The sequence below is a fragment of the Acomys minous genome (genome assembly GCF_964271855.1).
Source record: "Acomys minous genome assembly, chromosome: 13".
NCBI classification, from domain to species: Eukaryota; Metazoa; Chordata; class Mammalia; order Rodentia; family Muridae; genus Acomys; species Acomys minous.
Window position 1 is genome coordinate 86,328,772 of NC_140495.1, and position 20,982 is coordinate 86,349,753.

At 43.0% G+C, this 20,982-nt stretch overlaps 1 protein-coding gene and 1 long non-coding RNA gene across 3 annotated transcripts in view; one reads left to right on the forward strand and one right to left on the reverse strand.

Annotated features, from left to right (window-relative positions):
* Positions 1-20,982, forward strand: part of LIMS1 (LIM zinc finger domain containing 1) — a 106,360-nt gene that overhangs the window by 13,423 nt on the left and 71,955 nt on the right. The gene's annotated exons all lie outside the window — the stretch shown is intronic.
* The window catches only part of LOC311581413, a 36,959-nt gene that overhangs the window by 10,487 nt on the left and 5,490 nt on the right, over positions 1-20,982 (reverse strand). The window lies entirely within an intron of this gene.

Sequence of the window (20,982 nt, forward strand, 5' to 3'; positions counted from 1 at the left end):
TTCTTTGTTAAAAATGATGACAGCAGGCATTGCAAGAACAGTTTAAGGCTATAGCAGTTTAGGAAGAATTATTTACTTTGAAAATCTCCTGATAATTTTCATAAACTGCTAGGGAACATGAGATTCCAAGTTTAGGGTAGCTACTATAGATCCAAGCCAGCTTTCCCAGAGTTTCTGGGGACCTGCTTCCCTTGCACATCCAACTACTGCTGTGGGTTCGATAGAGTTAATAGTATGAGGAAGAGCCATGGAACCGTTGAGTCTCAATTTCAGTGTGTCCTGTTGGTTAGAATTACAGCAATCTCTGGACTGTAGGCAAGTTTAAGATTGTTCAGCCTAGGATGCTGACATCCCACGTCCTCCTTGCTCCAGCCCCAGATGCCTCTGATGCTGTTACCCATCAGATTTGGACAGCTTCCCGGACAGCATTGTAGAAAGCTTCTGATTCAATTTGGACCAGCATTTCAATCTCTTATTAAGCCTGGAATCTCTCAACATTTAGAAACTGGATCACAAATGCAGTCCCTGGCTTGCTTAACCATTTCCTCCTTTTGGGGGGTCCTTCTAAGGTATTATTCGCCCCAATTCAGCGTGAAGAAACCTCAAGAGAATGACGTCCCATTCCCTATGAGGGGGGTTGAGTAGGTTTCTGTTTGCTCTCTTGGTCTACAAATGCTTAATTTCATCAGGAGGTGGTTTTAAGTTATTATTGGTCTTATACAGAGAGAAAACTAAGTGGAACTCAGGGACGTCTTTCTTTTCCTTTATCTTTCATCTGTAGGTAAGGAGATAGGAGCTGAAAAGAAAGAAAGAGGGATATAGAAATATAGAGGGAGGATAGAACAAAAGGTAGATGGTTGAACTTCCTTAACGCAAGGCCTTAATGTTACTCACAAAGAAGGTTATGTCTAAGTCGTTAGTGTAGAATTTAGTATATTGATACAAAACATGGGCATGTCAAATACCTGTCAGATCCTAACAAAAGAATATATATCCTAAGTCTAACAGATAGATATGACTCTATAGATACATGAGGTAAAATAGTTAAATAAGGTCTTCAAAAGTCTCAGAGACACACAGAATATGGCATTTAAAGATGTTTTTATTATCCTAAAGTTTCTTTGACAACAAGATAAGTTAACTCCTGACAGTACTCAGCCTACCTCAAAGACGATGAGCATCAAAGAACCTCCTTATGGAGATGGCTTCAAATGTGGCAAACCAGCCACTGGGGGAAATGACCCTGTTCCTGCCACAAACAGAATTCTGCCTAAAAATGGGCAGCGTAGATGCAGGCAGAGTCGATGGCCAAACTCTGCCAAGACAAGGTAGCCAAGTCCTCAATAGCTCCTGCCTTGCAAATAAGTCTAGCAGAGATATTGGGCCAGAAGGCTGAAGATGAGGCTCCAGTGTTACAGAGAGTGTTGGGTGACTTCCAGGCAGTAAACTGTCTCAGTCATTTTGTTCATTTTGGAAGTTGCTAACCTGTACTGCTGGTTCACTCAGGAATTTAAATCTTATTCCTTCTCAAGTCTCTAAGGGGTGTTGAAGAACACATAGTTTAGTTCTACAGTCAAGTTTAGTTGGTTAGAGGATAAGATCTTTTTAGATTAAGATAAAGGAGTTAAGTTAATAGAGTTGAGAAAAGATAAATACTGAATTTCATTTAGAAATTTAGACCCAACAAGACAGGAAAGATGTTTACTTCAAGTCTGACAAATACAAATAGCCAAGCCACTATGAATGTAACATTTATAGAACTCATGATTGTCACATGGTTCTCCCTGCTATATGTAATTTGTTTTATGCATGTGTAATAAAACAAATGTGGGCCAGGTGTGGTGGTGCACGCCTTTAATCACAGCACTAGGGAAGCAGGGGCAGGTGGATCGCTGTGAGTTTGAGGCCAGCCTGGTCTACAAAGCAAGTCCAGGACAGCCAGGGCTACAAAGAAACCCTATCTTGGAAAAAATAAAATAAAATAAAATAATTGTGAAAAAGAAAGAAAGAAAAAATAGTTTCCACAGCTGGGGGGAAAATTGCTCAGCCTCCAGTTAGAGAACTTAGAACACAGGAACATGTGGGTCTCTTTCATTAGATTCTTCTCCTATACCATGTTATTTACTCTTCACAGCTTTTAAAGAAAAACTAAGCTATTGCCTTTTCTTTTTTCAGATGAACCAATTGAAACCAGAAAATTCTTATCTCCTCACAAACTAGCCAGTGCCTGACAAGGTGAAGGGAAACCTGGATCTTGACATTTCAAATTTCATGTGTTTCTATGGCATTAAACTGCATCCTCAGAAGTCTGTTTAGTAATGGGAACAAAATATTTAAACTGGCTTTTGCAGTTTGGCAAAGTGGCTCATGTCTTTAATCCCAGCACTTGGGAGGCAGAGGTAAGCAAATGTCTGTGAGTTAGAGGCCATCCTGGTTTACAGAGTGAGTTCAGGACAGCCAGACCTACGTATTGAGACCCTGTTTTGAAAATGAAATAAAACCTGGTTATTCTGAAACCAAGCAAACTGACGGTCATTTTACCAAGTTCCACATATTAAGCCACTGAGGTGCAGAAGGTTGGAGAGGTTAGGTGTTGGCTTATTTGTTTATCTGTTTTATTGGGTTCTGGTAGCTCTACCTCTCTTCCAACCCTTATTCCACCTTAATCTCTTCCTACCCCCAATGCTAGGTAGGAGAGAAAGAAGGGTAGGAGGGAAAGGAGTGCTTCCTGATGATTAGGGGCATTGGCTTCATTGGGGCAAGTCCAATTTTGTAGTCAAGGGTATCTCCAACTTCTTGTCAAACTGCAGCAACAGCAGCCTGAAGCAGCAGGAGGAGCAGCAGCCACCACAGGCCCTCTCAGGGCTCCCCCATTATATCCTCTCCAGAGTCCTCCAGAGTTCTGAAGGTAAACTGTCTGCAGCTGGCAGAAATCGAGCCCCTCCTAGAGCACAGGACAAACATAGTGGCTGTGGTTAATTTGAAGCAGCCCCATATCCCACACCTGGGATTAAAACAAAAACATGTTCACAGAATATAACTGAGTTTTTAAAGAAACCCAAATTCTCCCTACAGTTAGGCTGGTGGCAGCTCTTGGTTAGTACTATAGGAAGACAGTTTTTTCTGAAAATCGCTACTTGTAGAGATTTTCTTGCCAGTAGAAACAAAGTACAATGTTTTTCACCATTCATTTTTGTTATATATTCTTTGTTTGGTTTGGTTTGTTTGTTTTTGAGACAGGGTCTCTCTGTAGCCTTTGCTGTCCTGGACTTGCTTTGTAGACCAGGCTGGCCTTGAACTCACAGAGATCCACCTGCCTCTGCCTCCCGAATGCTGGGATTATAGGCATGTGCCACCATGCCTGCCTTTTTTGTTATATGTTCTTCAGCTGTGCTGTACCCTGCTTTATGAGTCAGGGTCTTGCTGAGCCTAAGGCTTGCTGAGTAGCCTATGCTGGCTGGATAGTGAACCCCAAGGCTCCATTTATCTGCTCCTGCCAAGTATGTGCCACCATATTGGGCCTTTGCTTGTTTGTTTGCTTTTGTTTTTGTTTTTTGTTCTGTTATTTTAGTTTTTCCAGACAAAGTTTCTCTGTAGTATAGCCCTGGCTGTCCTGGAATCATGTTGTAGATCAGGCTGGCCTCGAACTCACAGCTGTGATTAAAGGTGTACGCCGCCATCACTCAGCACAGGCCATTTTTATGTGGGTTCTGGGTATCAAACATAGGTTCTCAGGTTTATACAGTGAACATTTACTGACTGAGCTATTTTCCCATGTCTTTGTTACTGTTCTGTGACTCGACCTCCCGCCTGCAGAAAGACGCTTAACACCAGGATCCTTCTCAATCACGCTTTATTGGGAGCGCCCTTGAAGTTGAAGCGAAGGACCCCAACCCCCTCTAGAGCTTGAACTTAAATACCATCTAAAGCGGCCTGTTAACACCTCACAGGTTCAGGCAGAATGCCTAATTAACATATGAATGCAGATAGGTCAACAGCTTACACAAGCGTAGTTACAATTAGCATAGTCCCCCTGACGGGAGGGGCCACTAGAGATAGCTCTAGCAAACGCATGCGTACTGGCAATTGTTTACAGATAGCAGCACACAGACCAGCGCCATTATTGGGTGCGGCTGGCACAATCGTGGCTGGCTCCTAACAGTTCTGTTCCTGTGAAGAGACACCATGACCAAGGCAACTTATTTAAACAGCATTTAATTGGGGGCTTGCTTACAGTGTCAGAGGATGAGTCCATCACCATGTGGTAGGGAGAATGGCAATAGAAGGCAGGCATGCTGTCAGAGCATAGCTAACGGCTTACATCCTGCTCCACAAGCGGTAGGCAGAGAGAAAGAGGCTTGCAAAGCCTACCCCAATACCGCACCTTCTCTAACCACCCTGTGCCTCCTAGGCTGCCGTCGTCTTCTTCTTCTTCTTCTTCTTCTTCTTCTTCTTCTTCTTCTTCTTCTTCTTCTTCTTCTTCTTCCTCTTCCTCTTCTTCTTCTTTTTTTAATTAGTGGTATTTTTTTCTCTCTCATGCACTTTTTTTTAATTGAAAAATAAAATCATTCATATTACATCTCAATTGCTATCCCATCCCATACATCCTCCCATTCCTCCCTCCCTCCCCCTTTCATCCAATTCCCCTTCCCTATGACTGTGACTGAAGGGGACCTCCTCCCCTTGAATATGATGATAGGTATCAAGTCTCTTCTTGGTAGTCTGCTATCCTTCCTATGAGTGTCATCGGGCCTCCCCATCAAGGGGACATGGCCAAACAAGGGGCTATAGAGCAACAATAATTAAAATGGCATGGTACTGGCACAGCAATAGGCCGGTGGATCAATGGAATCGAATCAAAGACCCAGAAATGAATCCACACACATATGGTCACTTGATTTTTGACAAAGAAGCCAAATCTATTCAATGGAAAAAGGATAGCATCTTCAACAAATGGTGCTGGTCTAACTGGATGTCTACATGTAGAAAAATGCAATTAGACCCCTAGGCCTTCTTAAACAGTGCACCAGCTGGGAGTCAAGTACATGAGCATAGGAGCGCCATTCACAGGCAAACTACCACATGCCAGCTACAAAAATTTCTTTTGACTTATTTCTTAGTCTAAATTTATTTTAATTGTCTAAGATAGGCAATAAAGTAATCCTTTTGAATTGTCTCATAATCATAATAACTTCCTCAAATTATTGCTTTTATTTTATATTACATCATTTTATATTAAAGCACATATATTACAGCATTAGTTTTGAATAGTTTTGATGCTAGGAACTTTTATAATTATGAAAAGAGCATAGTAAGAATTAACTCACATAACATTCTTTACATTTAAAATTTTCTTTTGTCATATTTTAAAACATGCTGTTAGCTTCTCTCCTCAACTGACACTTTTATAAGATTAGACATATTCCTGATTGCTATGGACTGTGGAGTCTTTTTTTTTTTTTAATTGAAAATAATTTTCTTTCTTTCTTTCTTTCTTTCTTTCTTTATTTATTTATTTACTTACTTACTTACTGGTTTTTTGAGATAGGGTTTCTCTGTGCAGCCTTGGCTGTCCTGGACTCACTTTGTAGACCAGGCTGGCTTCGAACTCACAGCGATCCACCTACTTCTGCCTCCCCAAGTGCTGGGATTAAAGGCATGTGCCACCACACCTGGCTTGAAAATAATTTTCTGTACAATTTATCACAGTTTCCCTCCCATGACACTTCCTAGACCATCCCCACCTCCTATCATGCCGAGCTCAATACCTTCTTTTTTCTCTAACAAAACAAAAAATAAATAAATAAAATAAAAATCACAAGAAACACATGGAAAAATAATAAAAACACAAAATCAGAAACTGAAACATGCAAGCAAAAGACCAGTAAAACAAAACAAAACAAAAATGCTCAATCAAAGTAATATCACACAGAAAGTCTACAAAAATACCATTGCGTTCATTTTGTGTTGGCCATCTACTGCTGGGCATGGGCCTACCCTTGAGTGTGGTTAATAGACTGAGTGTGGAGTTTCTTTCTTCAGTGTGCATTTGCAGGAGGTTTGTAGGTATCTGCCTGTGTATGAGAGTATGTACCTTTTTATAATTAGTCAATACTTAAACATATGTGCAAACAGTTATAAAGTGATTTTATAGGTCATAAAAACCATCTGAGAGTGACTTATATTCTATAAGTATTTATCCCAAGGGATTAGTCACTCCCCCACCACCATGGAGTACTGGTTAGAGGCCTTTGCTTTCCTCCTTTACTGAACTGAGGAAGAGTTGGTGTGAAGGACCCCTGGATACTCTTCCTGTGAAGTTGCTAATTCTATATTTTCATGATCAGACACCAGGTGGGTGCTCCATACTTATTTGATTAATAAACAGTAAGGTTGTTCTCCCTTCCTACCTGGACTGTTGGGTCAGCTCCCTGTTAGTATTTCTGCTCCCCTGTTTGCTCTCCTGTTCTTACATCTTTTGTTTTGTTTTGTTTTGCTTTGAGACAAGGTTTCTCTGTGTAGTCTTGGCTGTCCTGGATGTACTTTATAGACCAGGCTGGACTGAAACTCACAGTGATTCACCTGTCTCTGCCTCCTGGAGTGCGCCTGCCCTTTGGTCTTTTTTTTTTTTTTTTTAAGATTTGTTTATTTATTATGTATACAATGTTGTGTTTGCACGTGCACCTGCATGTCAGAAGAGGGCACCAGATCTCATCTCATTATTGATGGTTGTGAGCCACCATGAGGTGCTGGGAACTGAACTCAGGACCTCTGGAAGAGCAGCCAGTGAGTGAGTGCTCTTACCCTCTGAGCCAACTCTCCAGCTCCCCCTTTCACCTATTCTTTTTTTTTTTTTGCATTATAATTTTTTATTAATTCATTCATATTACATCTCAAATGTTATCCCATCCCTTGTATCCTCCCATTCCTCCCTCCCTCCCACTTTCACCCTATTCCCCTCCCCTATGACTGTGACTGAGGGGGACCTCCTCTCCCTGAATATGATCCTAGAGTATCAGTTCTCTTCTTGGTAGCCTGCTATCCTTCCTCTGAGTGCCACCAGGCCTCCCCATCCAGGGGATGTGGTCACATATGGGGCACCAGAGTTCATGTGAAAGTCAGTCCCCACTCTCCACTTTTTTTTTTGTTTTTTGTTTTGTTTTGTTTTTTGAGACAGGGTTTCTCTGTGTAGCCTTGGCTGTCCTGTACTCGCTTTGTAGACCAGGCTGGCCTCGAACTCACAGTGATCTGCCTGCCTCTGCCTCCCGAGTGCTGGGATTAAAGGCATGCGCCACCATGCCCGGCCCCACTTTCCACTTAACTGTGGAGAATGTCCTGTCCATTGGCTAGATCTGGGTAGGGGTTTGATGCTCACTGCACCAAGGGTTTGTATTGTCCTTGGTTGGTGCCATAGTTTGAGCAGAACCCCAGGGCCCAGATCCGCCCATGATAGTGTTCTTCTTGTAGGTTTCTAGGCCTCTCTAGATCCTTCTTTTTCTCCATTCTCCCATGCTTCTCTCACCTAGAGTCCCAATAGGATGTCCTCCCCTCTGTCCCATTTTCCTGGTAAGTGAAGACTTTCATGGGACATATCCCTTGGGCTAGTGTCCAGATATAAGTGAGTATATACCATATGAGTCTCTCTGCTTCTGGATTAACTCACTCATTATGATCATTTCTAGTTCAATCCATTGTCCACAAATTTCAGAAATTTCTTGTACAGCTGAAGTATCTTGTTAAAACTCTATGTCATAGCCCCTCATTCTTGTTCTGTGTCATCTTGTGTGTCTGTTTTCTCCTGAGCAATAGCCATAGTCTTTACAGTGACCAGACGTGATTAACTAAAAATAGATTTATTTGTAGGTTTTGGGTCATATTGACTGTACAGAATTTTCAAGATAGATTATTTTCAAGATAGCTTGGCAATCTGGAGAAGTAGGAAGAAGCCCATGTTGTAATTCAAACCTACAGGCCTCTGCAGATACTCAGATTCTGTGGCGTCACACCTGCATTTACCACCATGCTGCGCCTTTTTCAGACAGCATTGTTAGCCCAGTACTTAATTCAGCACACAGCTATGAAAGTAACATTCTTCACATTCAGAATGTTTGACACAAGAACATTAATGTTGGCATGTTACGGCTGAAGCTGAACTCGGAGTTGCCAAAAAGGGAAATGATAACACCATTAAAAAAATAAGGATGTGGTGACAGTGCAGCTTGGAGGAACTTACCCTCTGTCTATCATCGGGGTGGGTGGGTGGAATATGGGCAGGAAAAGGACACAAGTCACTAAGTCATCCTGGAAAACCAGTATCTGAGTCATTTTGTCTACAAATTCTTATTCCAGGAACCCGTTTTTTAAAGAGCGGCTCATGGTTTAAGGAAGTATGAGCGGGCTGGAGGGATGGCTCAGAGGTTAAGAGCATCACCTGCTCTTCCAGAGGACCTGAGTTCAATTCCCAGCACCCATGTGGTGGCTCACAACCATCCATAATGAGATTTGGTGCCCTCTTCTGGCCTCTGGGTATAAAGCAGTTATATACGTTAAATAAATAAAAAATTTAAAAAAAAAAAAAAAAAAAAAGGAAGAATGAGCACTGGGCAAGATCTTTGAGTGGAAACCAGAGCTACTTTGTATCTGTAACCTCTAGAACACATGTCTACTGTGAGTTCTTTTAGAAGTCAGCCTAACTTCCTTGTTTCTGCAGCTATGCCACCAACAAACAAGACCTAGTTTTATCATATCACTTTAACAGGTCTTACTTATTTGTTTGTTTTGGGAATAGCCGTCATAATCAGTATTATGGTTTGGATAGCAAATAGGATAGGAAATATTCCCCAAAATTGAAAGAATGGTTCCCAATACAGTGTTTCCAGGTGGGGCTTTGGGGAAGCAATTAGATCGTGGGGTCCTAACTAGCCTGTATTAATTTGCTCCTCCATTATAAAACACTGACCAAGGCCAGCTTGGGGGAGGAAAGGGTTTATTTGGCTTACAGGTTATGTGGTCCAGTATCATTGAGGAGCCCCCAAGCATGGAACCTGGAGGATAGAACTGAAGCAGAGTCCATGGAGGACTGCTGCTTCCTGGGCTGCTCTCTGTGGGTGACAGAAGCTTACTGTCAGCCCTTGGCTTACCCTAATCATTAAAACGTGCTGGATAAGACTTCAGGATTTGTGTTTAGGGGGAGGGGACAGGGAATTAATCTTTTTAAAGTGTTACCTTGACTGAACAAGAGCTACTAGGTATCAGATTTTATTCATGCCTTCAAGGTAGTGGTGGAATAGAACATTTTTTAATATAATGTTTTTGTTGCTTCTTTGAGAAGTTCATGCGGTGTATTCATTGTATTCATCCCTTTGCTATTCCTCCCAGACCCGTCCCTGTCTCTGCACCACCTCTTCCTCCCCATTTTCTTTATTATTGTCATGATCAGACACCAGGTGGGTGCTCCCTACTTAGTTGCTTAATAAACACTAAGGTTATTATTCCTTCGTACCTGGACTGTTGGATCAGTTCCCTGTTAGTATTTATGCTCCCCTGTTTGCTCTTCTGTTCTTTTGCCTATTTTTTGTTTATATGTTTTGTTTTGTTTGAGACAAGGTTTCTCTGTTTAGCCCTGGCTGTCCTGGACTTACTTTGTAGACCAGGCTTGGCTCAAACTCACAGAGATTCACCTGCCTCTGCCTCCCTGAGTGCTGGGATTATAGGTGTGGCACCCAGCTATAGTTTTTTTTAGTTGTTAAATGTGCTTAAAAGTTTTTTCATCACTGCATATACTTTGCAATGTAAAAGAAAGGCACAAAATAGAGGTTGGTGCTATTTTTTTCATAACCACAGAGAATCATAAACACAGAGAAATGACCTTGAGTATGATTTTAAAAAATATTTTATTAATTTATTCATATTACATCTCAATTGTTAGCCCATCTCTTGTATCCTCCCATTCCTCCCTCCCTCCCGCTTTCCTCCTACTCCCCTCCCCTATGTCTGTGATTGAGGAGGACCTCTTCTCCCTGTGTATGCTCATAGGGTATCAAGTCTCTTCTTGGTAGCCTGCTATCCTTCCTGTGAGTGCCACCAGGCCTCCCCATCAAGGGGACGTGGTCAGAAATGGGGCATCAGAGTTCACATGAAAGTCAGTCCCCGTTCTCCACTCAATGGTGGAGAATGTCCTGTCCATTGGCTAGATCTGGGTAGGTGTTCGAAGTTTATTGCCTGTATTATCCTTGGCTGGTGCCATAGTTTGAGCAGGACCCCTGGACCCATCATAATGTTCTTGTAGGTTTCTAGGACCCTCTGGATCCTTCTATTTCCTCATTCTCCCATGCTTCTCTCACCTAAAATCCCAATAGGATGTCCTCCCCTCTGACCCACTTTTTGAGTATGATTAATACCAGAAATTAGCCAGTATCATATGCCTAGAGTTTTTACATTCCCAATATATTTGTTTTTTAAATTATTTGTATGTATGTATGTATGTGTGTATGTATGTGTGTATGTATGTATGTGTGTGTGTATGTATGTATGTATGTATGTATGTATGTATGTGTGTGGTATAGAGTGGTATATACAGAACACCCTATTCTTTGAAGCAAGGTATTCCTTGGGACCTGGGGTTTGCCCACTAGTCTAGACTGACTAAGCAGCAAGCCCTAGGGATCCCCCTGCACCTCCCCACTGCTTGGATTATAAACATACGCTGTCATGCCTCTCTCTTTATATGGATATCAGAGATCAAGCTCAGGTCCTCGTGTTTGTACAGCTAGCGTTTCCTACGTTATCTCCCTGTCTCTTATTTACTTAAATTTGAGTCAGACAATTCAGCCTGGAACTTGCTGTTTTTACTAGGGTGTCTTTGAACTTGATCCTTGCTGCTTCTCAATGTTGGGATTATGTGGTGGTGGTGGTGGTGGTACATACCAGTATATGTAGTTTTAAAATTTTCTTACACTTCTGTGAATACTAATTTGAATGAACCGGATTTCTTTTCTTTTCTTTTTTTTTTTGTTCCTTTGAGAAGTAGTCACTGAGAACCTAATCTGTCAGGCATGAGTGTAGGTGTTGGTATTGTATAAGACTTACTACTTGTAGTACTTTATACTTGGGGCTAGATTAATGAGGAATCGTTTGGGAGCATGAGTGTCCAGCCTGAGGGGCTCTGGGAAACTAAAGAAGACTAGACTCAGTCCTGAGTGTGAGTGGGAATCATTCAGAGAGGCCGTTTAGGGAGGAAGAGCTGAAGGCAGGAGGCCAAGAGGAAAGAGAAAGCAGGATGTGGAGATCATCAGCACAGCTGCTTCGGTGCTGCCCTAGGGCCTGGGAATCTGGGAGGGGGAGCCTGGGGAGTACTCAGTGGGGCAGAGGACAGTTTTTACTGCAACTTAAGTTTTCTTGTTATAGATAACAGGAATCTATTGCAAACATAAGCTAAAGAGGAATTTGGAGCATGGGGGAGGAGTGTGACGGTTCCCAGAATTAAAGAAAGGGCTGAATACCAAGTTCTTTGGAGAGAGCAAACAACCAAGGCAACTCCTGGACTTTCTGAAGTTATTGTGGAAGTTTTCTATCTTTAGTTAACTTGCCCTGACTGCAGAGTTTTGTTCTCCACTCAGATATCCAGTGGTTGAGAAATAATCTGAGTAAGTTAGGTTACATTCATTGACTAAACCTAGACCAGTCATGTAACCAGAGGATAACAAGTGGCTGCTAGGTGATCAGGACAGCAAGGTTTGCTACCTGAAACAGAATGCATAGAGTTGAGGCCCAGCCTAGAAGGCAGTGTGTCAAGTAGAAAATAGAGTGTGTCAGGCTTAGGAAGGCGTGAAGTAGGTACAGTGATGGAACTCTAGAAGCCAGGAAGCCAGTGCATTAATCCAAGCAAGAGATGCTGTGCCAGCAGTAATGCCTTCTGCAGGGATGGGAGGAAGCAGATTGATTCTGAGATACTTAAAAGGAAGAAGACAGACTTGGACTTTGGGGGATTGGTTAGAAACATTAAGGCCCCAAGGCTGAGTCCCATGTTTCTAGCTTGAGCTAGAACTATTAAGTAGGTAGTGCTGTCTTCCACAAAGAGCTACCTTTTAGGAGAGTACTTTCATTCAGTTTCAAGTATTGAGTTGGTGTAATTTAACACAAGAGCATCTGGATTACAGCTGTTCTGCTATGAAGTGTCGGTGGAAGTCAGGCTGCCCTCAGAGCCATTACCAATAGAGACCTTGTCAGGCCCCCCAAGTCTCAGGACAAATGGCTAACTGGAGGTGCCTGTTAACATACCAGCCTGTGCACTGGCTGCCAAGCTCATTGCCTGTGGCTCCTCTCTGCTCTTCTTTTTTTTTTTAATTTTATTAATTTATTCATAAACATCTCAATTGTTATCCCATCCCTTGTATCCTCCCATTCCTCCCTCCCTCCCATTTTCCCCTTACTCCCCTCTCCTATGACTGTGACTGAGGGAACCTCCTCCCCCTGTCTATGCTCATAGGGTATCAAGTCTCTTCTTGGTAGCCTGCTATCCTTCCTGTGAGTGCCACCAGGCCTCCCCATCCAGGGGATGTGGTCAGATATGGGACACCAGAGTTCATGTGAAAGTTAGACCCCACTCTCCACTCAGCTGTGGAGAATGTCCTGTCCATTGGCTAGATCTGGGTAGGGATTCACTTTGGAAATCTATCTGGTGCTATATCAGAAAACTGGGAATAGCTTCCTCAAGACTCAGCTATTCCACTCCTTGGGATATACCCAGAAGATGCTCCAGCACACAACAAGAACATTTGCTCAACCATATTCATTGCAGCCTTATTCATAATAGCCAGAACCTGGAAACAGCCAAAGTGTCCCTCAGTAGAAGAATGGATAAAAAAAAACTGTGGTACATTTACACTATGGAATACTACTCAGCTATTAAAAACAAGGAATTCCCAAAGTTTGTGGACAAATGGATTGAACTAGAAATGATCATAATGAGTGAGTTAACCCAGAAGCAGAAAGAGTCAAAGGGTATGTACTCAATTATATCTGGACATTAGCCCAAGGGATATGTCCCATGAAAGTCTTCACTTACCAGGAAAGTGGGACAGAGGGGAGGACATCCTATTGGGACTCTAGGTGAGAGAAGCATGGGAGAATGGGGAAATAGAAGTATCCAGAGGGTCCTAGAAACCTACAAGAAGAACATTATGATGGGCAGATCTGGGCCCAGGGGTCCTGCTCAAACTATGGCACCAGCCAAGGACAATACATGCAGTAAACTGTCTGTTCTTCTTACCCCTCACCCCCTACCCTAAACCTCTCCAGCTCAGGGGCTTTGTTCCCTTCCCACAGTTCTGATTCTTTTAAAAACCTGCCATTTTAGCCATGTGCTCTCTTGGTTCCTCTCTTGGCATGTTTCTTGTCCCTTTCCCTTTTCCTCCCTCGCTCTTCCCCTGTTTCTTCCCTCTCTTGGTCCAGTCTATTCTGCTAACCATATTCAGTCAGCCACTTTCTCTCTCTGCTCTGGACTCATCCAGATGTGCCAGGATTTAGTGGTGGAAGTACTTGGTGGTGGTGGTGGGGGCAAGGTATGCCACAAAGATCACAACACACAACAGATCTCATGCAAGAGATTTATTGGGGAAGGGGGAGAAGGAACAGGCAGACACAGAGAGAGAACATTGGAGAGAGCAGTGAAAGCGGGGACCTTTTTAAAGGGTTATGCTTGTTGGCTGATGATTACATGGTTACTGGAGCTGAGGGCAGGCCGGCGGAGTGCCTGATGACTAACAAGATGCCTCTGACTGTTTTCTCCCTCATATCTACAATAAAATACTTTTCCTCAACCATACCTTAGAGCAGTCATGTTCTCATTTTCTTTCCGATCTCTGCCAGCATTGTCTCTCTCCTCTCATGCCTGTGGTCTAGTATGCATCCTACTATACTGCCCTACTACTGTACTACTATACTATACAATGCTATGCTCTATTGTACTGTACTGTACTGTACTACTTACAAGCTGCTGCCTCTTCTTGCCACATTGAGAAGGTTCAGATCCAAGTAAGTATTGGCAGTTGTAGCTTACCTAATTAGACTCAGAAAGTCTCCAGAATTAGCAGTATAAAGGGCAGAGTCCTGATTCAGGGTAATTTCTTAGGTGTTGTGGGCTAGAAGAAGTATCCTGTTACGATACTTTTTTGGGGAATTTGACAGTATTTGTAAATGTAACAAAACAAACTAAAAATTATAGAGAAAATAAAAATTAATTTATAAAGAAAGATGCTGTATCATTAATATACAAATTAAACAAAGTTCTGTCTAACACCTCACCATTATTCACTTGCAGATTAATAATTATAATTTGGTGCTCTAACTTCCTCCCGACCCCCTTCCTTTAGTATTTCAGTGGGGCGAGGGGAGGAGCTGAAAAACTCCAGAAGAGTCAGAGCAAGTCTCTGCCCTTAAAGGAACTTCATGGGAGAACAAAGATCTCTGAAGTGGGGACTTCCCACCCATGATCTCAGAAAAGCCCCTGAGACCTCCTTCCTCCTTTGGAATGAGAAGTACTTTTCTGAGAGGCATATGCTCTCCTCACCTGTTTCCTGAGCTTAGACTGAAATAAAGCTTATCTCCTCCGTCAATTTTTGTCTTGTGGTTTAGAACAACAACAACAACCAAAGTAAGATCTTCAGCACAGCTGACTAGGGATGTCCTTAATTCAAAAGTTAAATTATGTTTTGAATGTTTTGGCTGTGACTTACTGGTGAGTGCTATTATCTTGTTAAATGAGTTAATTTGGACCCTGACTAGTGTTCCTTCAGATGTTTTGGTCAGTGATTTTGCCATTAGGTAGCTTAATAGCCTTAAAAATCCTCTGGTCTCAGTGGTGTTAGAAATATGTTTGGGTCACAAAGAAAGAAACCATCACTCCAACTGAAGTGTCTGGACAAGGCAAACTTTACTCTTGGCCAAGAGGGTGTGCTGGGAAAACACCAAGATAGTAAACAAAACAGTTACATTGGAAAAAAAAAACTCACAAAGTAGGAAAGATAAAAGAATTTTAGTTATTTATCTTAAACACAAGTTTTATAGTATGTGATAGAAAAGATTTATATTTGCTATTTCTTACAGTAGAACTAGAACTGTTTCTTAGAAAGGCAGGAACTTTTGGGAGCACTTTTGGATACCATAACCATTAAGTAGGATAGGGCCAAAAGTACTGAGTGTTATGACTAAGGCTTTTGGTGTAGTTAAAAACAAAAAGACAGACAGGAAAGGAAAGGGGAATAAAAGGAAGCCATATAATCATTTGAGCATAGAACCTAAATGTAATCATAAAGTACTCTTTTACAGTCTCAGGGAAATTACCTTTACCCCAAATGCCATGAAATTGTAAATTGACTGAGTGAACTCTGTATGAAACTTTCTGCCTTTACCTCTTAATTTTTTTCTGTGTGTGTGTGTGTGTGTGTGTGTGTGTGTGTGTGTGTAGGCACATGGGTGCCACAGCATGGAGTGGGGTCAGAGAGCAGTTTTTGGTAATTGATTCCTTCCTTCTATGAGTTTTGAGGATCAAACTCAGGTTGTCATGCTGGTAGAGCAAGCACTTTTACCCTGTGAGCCATCTCCCCCTGCCCCTCCTTGTGTTTATGGATGATGTCCCTCCTTCCCTCCTTTGTTATTTTTGTACTGGGGATACAACCCAGGGCCTTGTGTATGCTAAGCACACACTCCACTATTTGGCCATTATTCTATTGTTTTTTTTTGTTTTGTTTTGTTTTTTGTTTTTTTGTTTATTTAGAAAATCAAATCCTTTAAGATAATGGCTAGGATATATTGTTAAGTGTTTTGTTTTCTTTTAAACTGAGGGATAATAAACTTGTTATGGGGAGTCTGCTAGAGAAGACCACTCAGACACAGTCTATAGCTAATTGAAAATTTTTATTCCAACTGCCTGAGACTATACTTAGGTATTTGGGCCCAAGTCTAGTACTGAACTTTTGAGCAAGGTGGTTGTTGCTGTTTTTTTTTAGATTTATTTATTTGTTTTATATAGATGAGTGCTTTATCTCCATGTACTCCTGCATGCCAGAAGAAGACACCAGATCTCATTATAGATGGTTGTGAGCCACCGTGTGGTTGCTGGGAATTGAACTCAGGACCTCTGGAAGAGCAGCCAGTGCTCTTATTCTCTGAGCCATCTCACCTGCCCATTTTAAAGTAAAAACCATGTCCTGGTATTTCATTCAGCAGTTGCAGGGAGGGGGGATGGGGTTTGTGCAAGCAAGCAGTTTAACAGAAACTAAGATAAGTAGTTAGCTGATGGGGAGGTTTGTACAATCAGGCTGTTTACCAGCTACTAAGATGAGTTAACTGGGGCATCTTGACCTCAGGTTCTTAAGATCGAGTTGTATACTTTTCCATGCGGCTTCCCATCAAGGAGATCAAATCCTAATTAAATTTAAAATGGCCTCAGCAAGAATGCAAGATAGAGGAATCTCTGCACTGTCTTACCTTGTCACAAATTAAATTAACACTTCCTCAGGTGACGTAGGGCAGAAAGCCAGGTAAAGGATGCACATGATACAGGGACAATTAAGATAAAGTTGTTGGATTATACAGATGAGGATCTAAGAGTAGAGTATATCCAAGCTAGGGATGTACCTCAGTGGCAGGGTGTTTACCTAGGAGAGTAAAAGACTGCGTTCAGGAGAGGTGAGGAAAGGTAGATTAGGTGAGCCACTGAACGTCGTATAGCAGCTGAGTTTTCCTTGGGTGACTTTAAAGCCATGTAACTTCTGTCTCTGCTTTGTTTTCCTCTTCAAGGAGAGGCAACAACATCAGTCTAAGCTTTATTTATTATATATGCCAGGCATAGGTATAACAGCGACATACATAGGATTCTACTTCTGCCCTCAAGGAAGTTAAAAAGAGCATTACCAGAGCCAGTCTAGATGCAGAACGGGGCTGGGAAGGAGCGGGACAGTTTTCTGAAATCATGATGTTCAAGCTACACTGAACTAAGATGTTAGCAAGAAGAAGAAGAAGAGAGAAGCTCTTTCAGTAAGGGTGGAGACAGGAGCGTTGAGATGAGGGCCTGTACACCTGGAGATGAAGTCTTGGGGAGAGAGGTAGAGCCAGGTAACACTGTGGGTTTTGTTTCTGCTTTGTCTTTAGTTTAGTGGAGGAGCCAAGGGAGGACTTATGCAGGATAATAACACCAGGTTGCTTAGAAAGAGATCATTTGTGGCTGAATCTGTTGCATTTAACCACAGGGGACAAGTCTGGAAGTGGGAAATACGTTTGTGAAGCTGTGCCCTCAGACTGAGTGATGATGAAGGTTGGACCATGGAAGGAGTTCAAAGGGAGTGACAGGGACAAGTCTGAGAGCTAGTGATGCCATGTTTGAGAGAAGACATGCTAAAAGAAAGAATTGTACTTCAGATAATAAGGAGGTGAATGACTCATTTTAAGCATCAGGACCATGAATTATCTTTTAGGAGAATTGAGTTGTTTGGATAATGTGGTGGCGTGAATGAGTTTGGCTCCCATAACCTCTTGTTTTTGAATACTTGGTCCCCAGCCGGGGAAGACTTAGGAGGTGTGGCCTTGCTAGAGGAGGTGAGTCACTGGGGTTGGATTTTGCGGTTTCAAAAATCCTGATCCATTTGCCTCGTGCTTATGATCAGATACAAGCTTTCAGCTACTGCTCCAGTGCCAGGCCTGTGATAGATTTCCGAGACAGAGTAAAGGGACAGGTGACAAAAAGACAGACAGGAGCCTGACCTTTGATAGTTTATTGGTGTACACAGTGAGGGGCAGACTCTTGAGCAGGAAGTTGAAGAGTAAAAAAAAGGACTGTGGCCTTTTATGGGGCAGGGTGAGGGGTGGAAGTGGTAGCAGCAAGTAGCCCTTGTGTCCCTCCTTCTTGAAGTTCCTGGTCAAAGTGAGACAGGCTGTCCCGACAGATACTTCTTTCCACAATTTCCAGCTCAGGTCAAGCATGATTATCTGTAACCTTGTAGGACTCCCGTTTACTAAGGGAGGTGCTCTGTATGTCTGCCTGCCGGCTGCTGCTGTGCTCCCTGCCGTGGGGAAGGGAGGTGCTCTGTCTGCCTGCCGCTGTGCTTCCTGCCGTGGGGATAATGCTTCCTTTTATAAGTTGTCTTAGTCACAGTCTTTTCACAGCAGTAGAAAGTAAGACAGATGCCTACATAAAAGTATTTGGCAGAACTATTTGAGTGTGAAATTCAGTAAAGTCTAACTGGTATTATTAATGTGAAACTATATAATTTTTTTGTTTTGTTGTCTTTTCTTTTAAGACAAGATTTCTCTATTATGAATGCCCAGAATTCTCTGTGTGGACCAGGCTGGCCTCTAACTCACAGAGATCTGCCTGCCTTTACCCCTGAGTCCTGGGATTAAAAGTGTGTGCAACCAGGACCTGTTCTGTGCAGAAGTACTTGATCCAGGAAAAATGTTGAACTCATCAGAGAGGCTGTATCTGACTCGAGAGGCACAGATGCAAGGCCAACCTCTGGGTAGTAGCCGTATGTAAAGGCAATCAGGAAGGTCCAGAAGGGATTGGGGATTCCCAGGAAAGCCTCATTTAAAAATGCCACACGAGGCCAGGCAGCGTGCTCCATGCCTTTAATCCAAGTGTTTGGGAGGCAGAAAGATCTCTATATAGAGTTTAAAGCCAATTGCTATACATGTTGAGTTCCAGGCCAACAAAAGCTGCATAGTGAGACCCTGTCTCAAAACAAATTTGAACATAATTGCTCATGGTGAACACCTGCAGGGGTAGTAGGTGGGAGGCTGGAAGATCCCAAGTTTGAGGCCAGTCTGGGTTATATAGCAATAACCTGTATCAATACCATGCTTAGAAAGGAAAAGAAGTGAGGGGAGGGAGGAAGAGTGAGTAGGGGGCCAGAGACTGACTGGCCCAGAGGAAGTCAAATGTAAGATGAGGGCCACACACTGTTGTATGTGGCCTTCTTAATTGCTTTTGTTTTTATTTTTTGAGACAAGGTCACTATGTAGTTCAGACTACAGCCTCCTGCCTTATTCTCCCCAGTTCTGGGATTACAAGAATATGGTAACATGCCTAATAGATTGGATTTTTAAGGTAAGACTGTGCCCTTAAATGAGAGATGTTTCTAGACTGCAGTGGGTTGAAATATGAAGTAGGATTACTCTTAGGAAAGTTTGTGTAAAGAGTAGAGAGGGCGTGGTGATGACTAGAGGGTGAGTCCAATAGATTCATTTTTAGAGAGGAGAGAATCTGAAGCCTATTTACAAAATTCCTGCTGGGTAAATTATTCAGAAAAGGAGAGTGGACGTCTAGTCCTGAGGATCTGGATTGATCTCAATCAGGCTGGCAGGGAAGACTGGCATAATGGCAGGGTGAAGGGGTGGCAGAGGAAGATCACTGAAAAAAAAAACCTCCCAGAAGATCTCAGGGGAAAAAAAAAAAGAAGAGAAATTACGGTCTGAGGAGATGGCTCAGTGGTTTAGAGCAGTTGTTGTTCTGGCAGAGGACCTGGGTTTGATTCCCAGCATCCATGTGTGACTTAGAACCATCTCTAACTCTAGTTCTAGAGAGAGACTTCAGTGCCTTCTCCTGACCTTTGCAGGCACCAGGCATGCATATGGTACCCATACATACATACCATGCAAACAAAACACTCAAGCATGTAAATTTAAAGGAAAAGTGTGTGTGTGTGTGTGTGTGTGTGTGTGTGTGTGTGTGTGTGTGTTGGTGTGTGTTGGTGTGCACATGCCATGGTTCCATGTGGAGGTCAGAAGCTAACTCTCAGGATTAGTTCTCGTCTTCACGCAGTGAGAAGATTCACTGTGAGGATGGTGAAGTAGTTCTGAGTGGGGATTGTACTTGGCTTCCAGATGACAACTGACTGGTTCTGCTCAAGGTAGAGAAGTAAAGAACAACACGAGCCTTTTCAGCAGGCTCATGTTGTGGAGTCCACTGTGGAGAAGTGGGCTCCAGCAAAGTGGGAGGGAGGGTTCCCGCTGTAAGAGCAAGTAGTAGAAACGAGACAAGAAATGGGATGTAGGGGGCAGAAACTTCAAAGCTGTGTTCGTTTGTTGATAGAAGGCTGTTTCTGGCTGTTTAAATCTCTGAGGATTATAATGGTGAAGGAAAAGATAAGGACACTATGGTGACATATGTAGAGGCTGAGGAGGTCTCTTCAGGACACACACTGTTTGATGGAAGCTGGAGTGGTGGCTGCGGGGTGGGGCGGGGCGGGGCGGGGTGGGGCGGGGCGGGGCGGGGCGGGGTGGGGTGGGGTGCTGTGCTTTTTACTTTTCACTTCATTCTGCCTTCTGTAGTCTGCTTCCCCCCCCCCCCCAGACAGGGTTTCTCTGTGTAACCTTGGCTGTCCTGGACTTGCTTTGTAGACCAGATTGGCCTTGAACTCAGAGTGATTTGCCTGCCTCTGCCTCCCTGAGTGCTGGGATTAAAGGCATGTGTCACCGTGCCACCATGCCTGGCTTGTAGTCAGCATTTATACTTGAGTTTTACACCATGAAAATGAAGCCTGTTGATGTGTCTCCCTGGAAATACTGACAGCGCCCAGAGTTGTGGAATTTACTCTCCCTACGCTTGCTTGATATGAGTTCTACCTCTCCAGGTGCTGAGCTCTTCTTCCCCGTGGGAGGGACAGCCCTCCACGTATCTTCCAGTTCTGCTCGTCTAAAGACTCCTGGGACCCAGGGTCTATAGCTGAATGATACAGCAGATGACTCCTTTATAGTAAAGGCCAAAGGGCTTCTTGCTGTACTCCCAGTGTGTCAGGACATTAATGCAAGAGGAAGGCAGGCTGTATTTTCCTGTTCTTCTTCAGCCTCAACAAAAGATCCCCTTATTCTTCAGTGGAAGTTTAGCACCAAGGAGTCTAGAGAGGTGACTCAGGGAGGCTTGTGAGTCCTGAGCGCTCTAGCCTGTTCCTCTTCTGTGTTGTTTGTGTAGGGCATCTGCATTGCTCA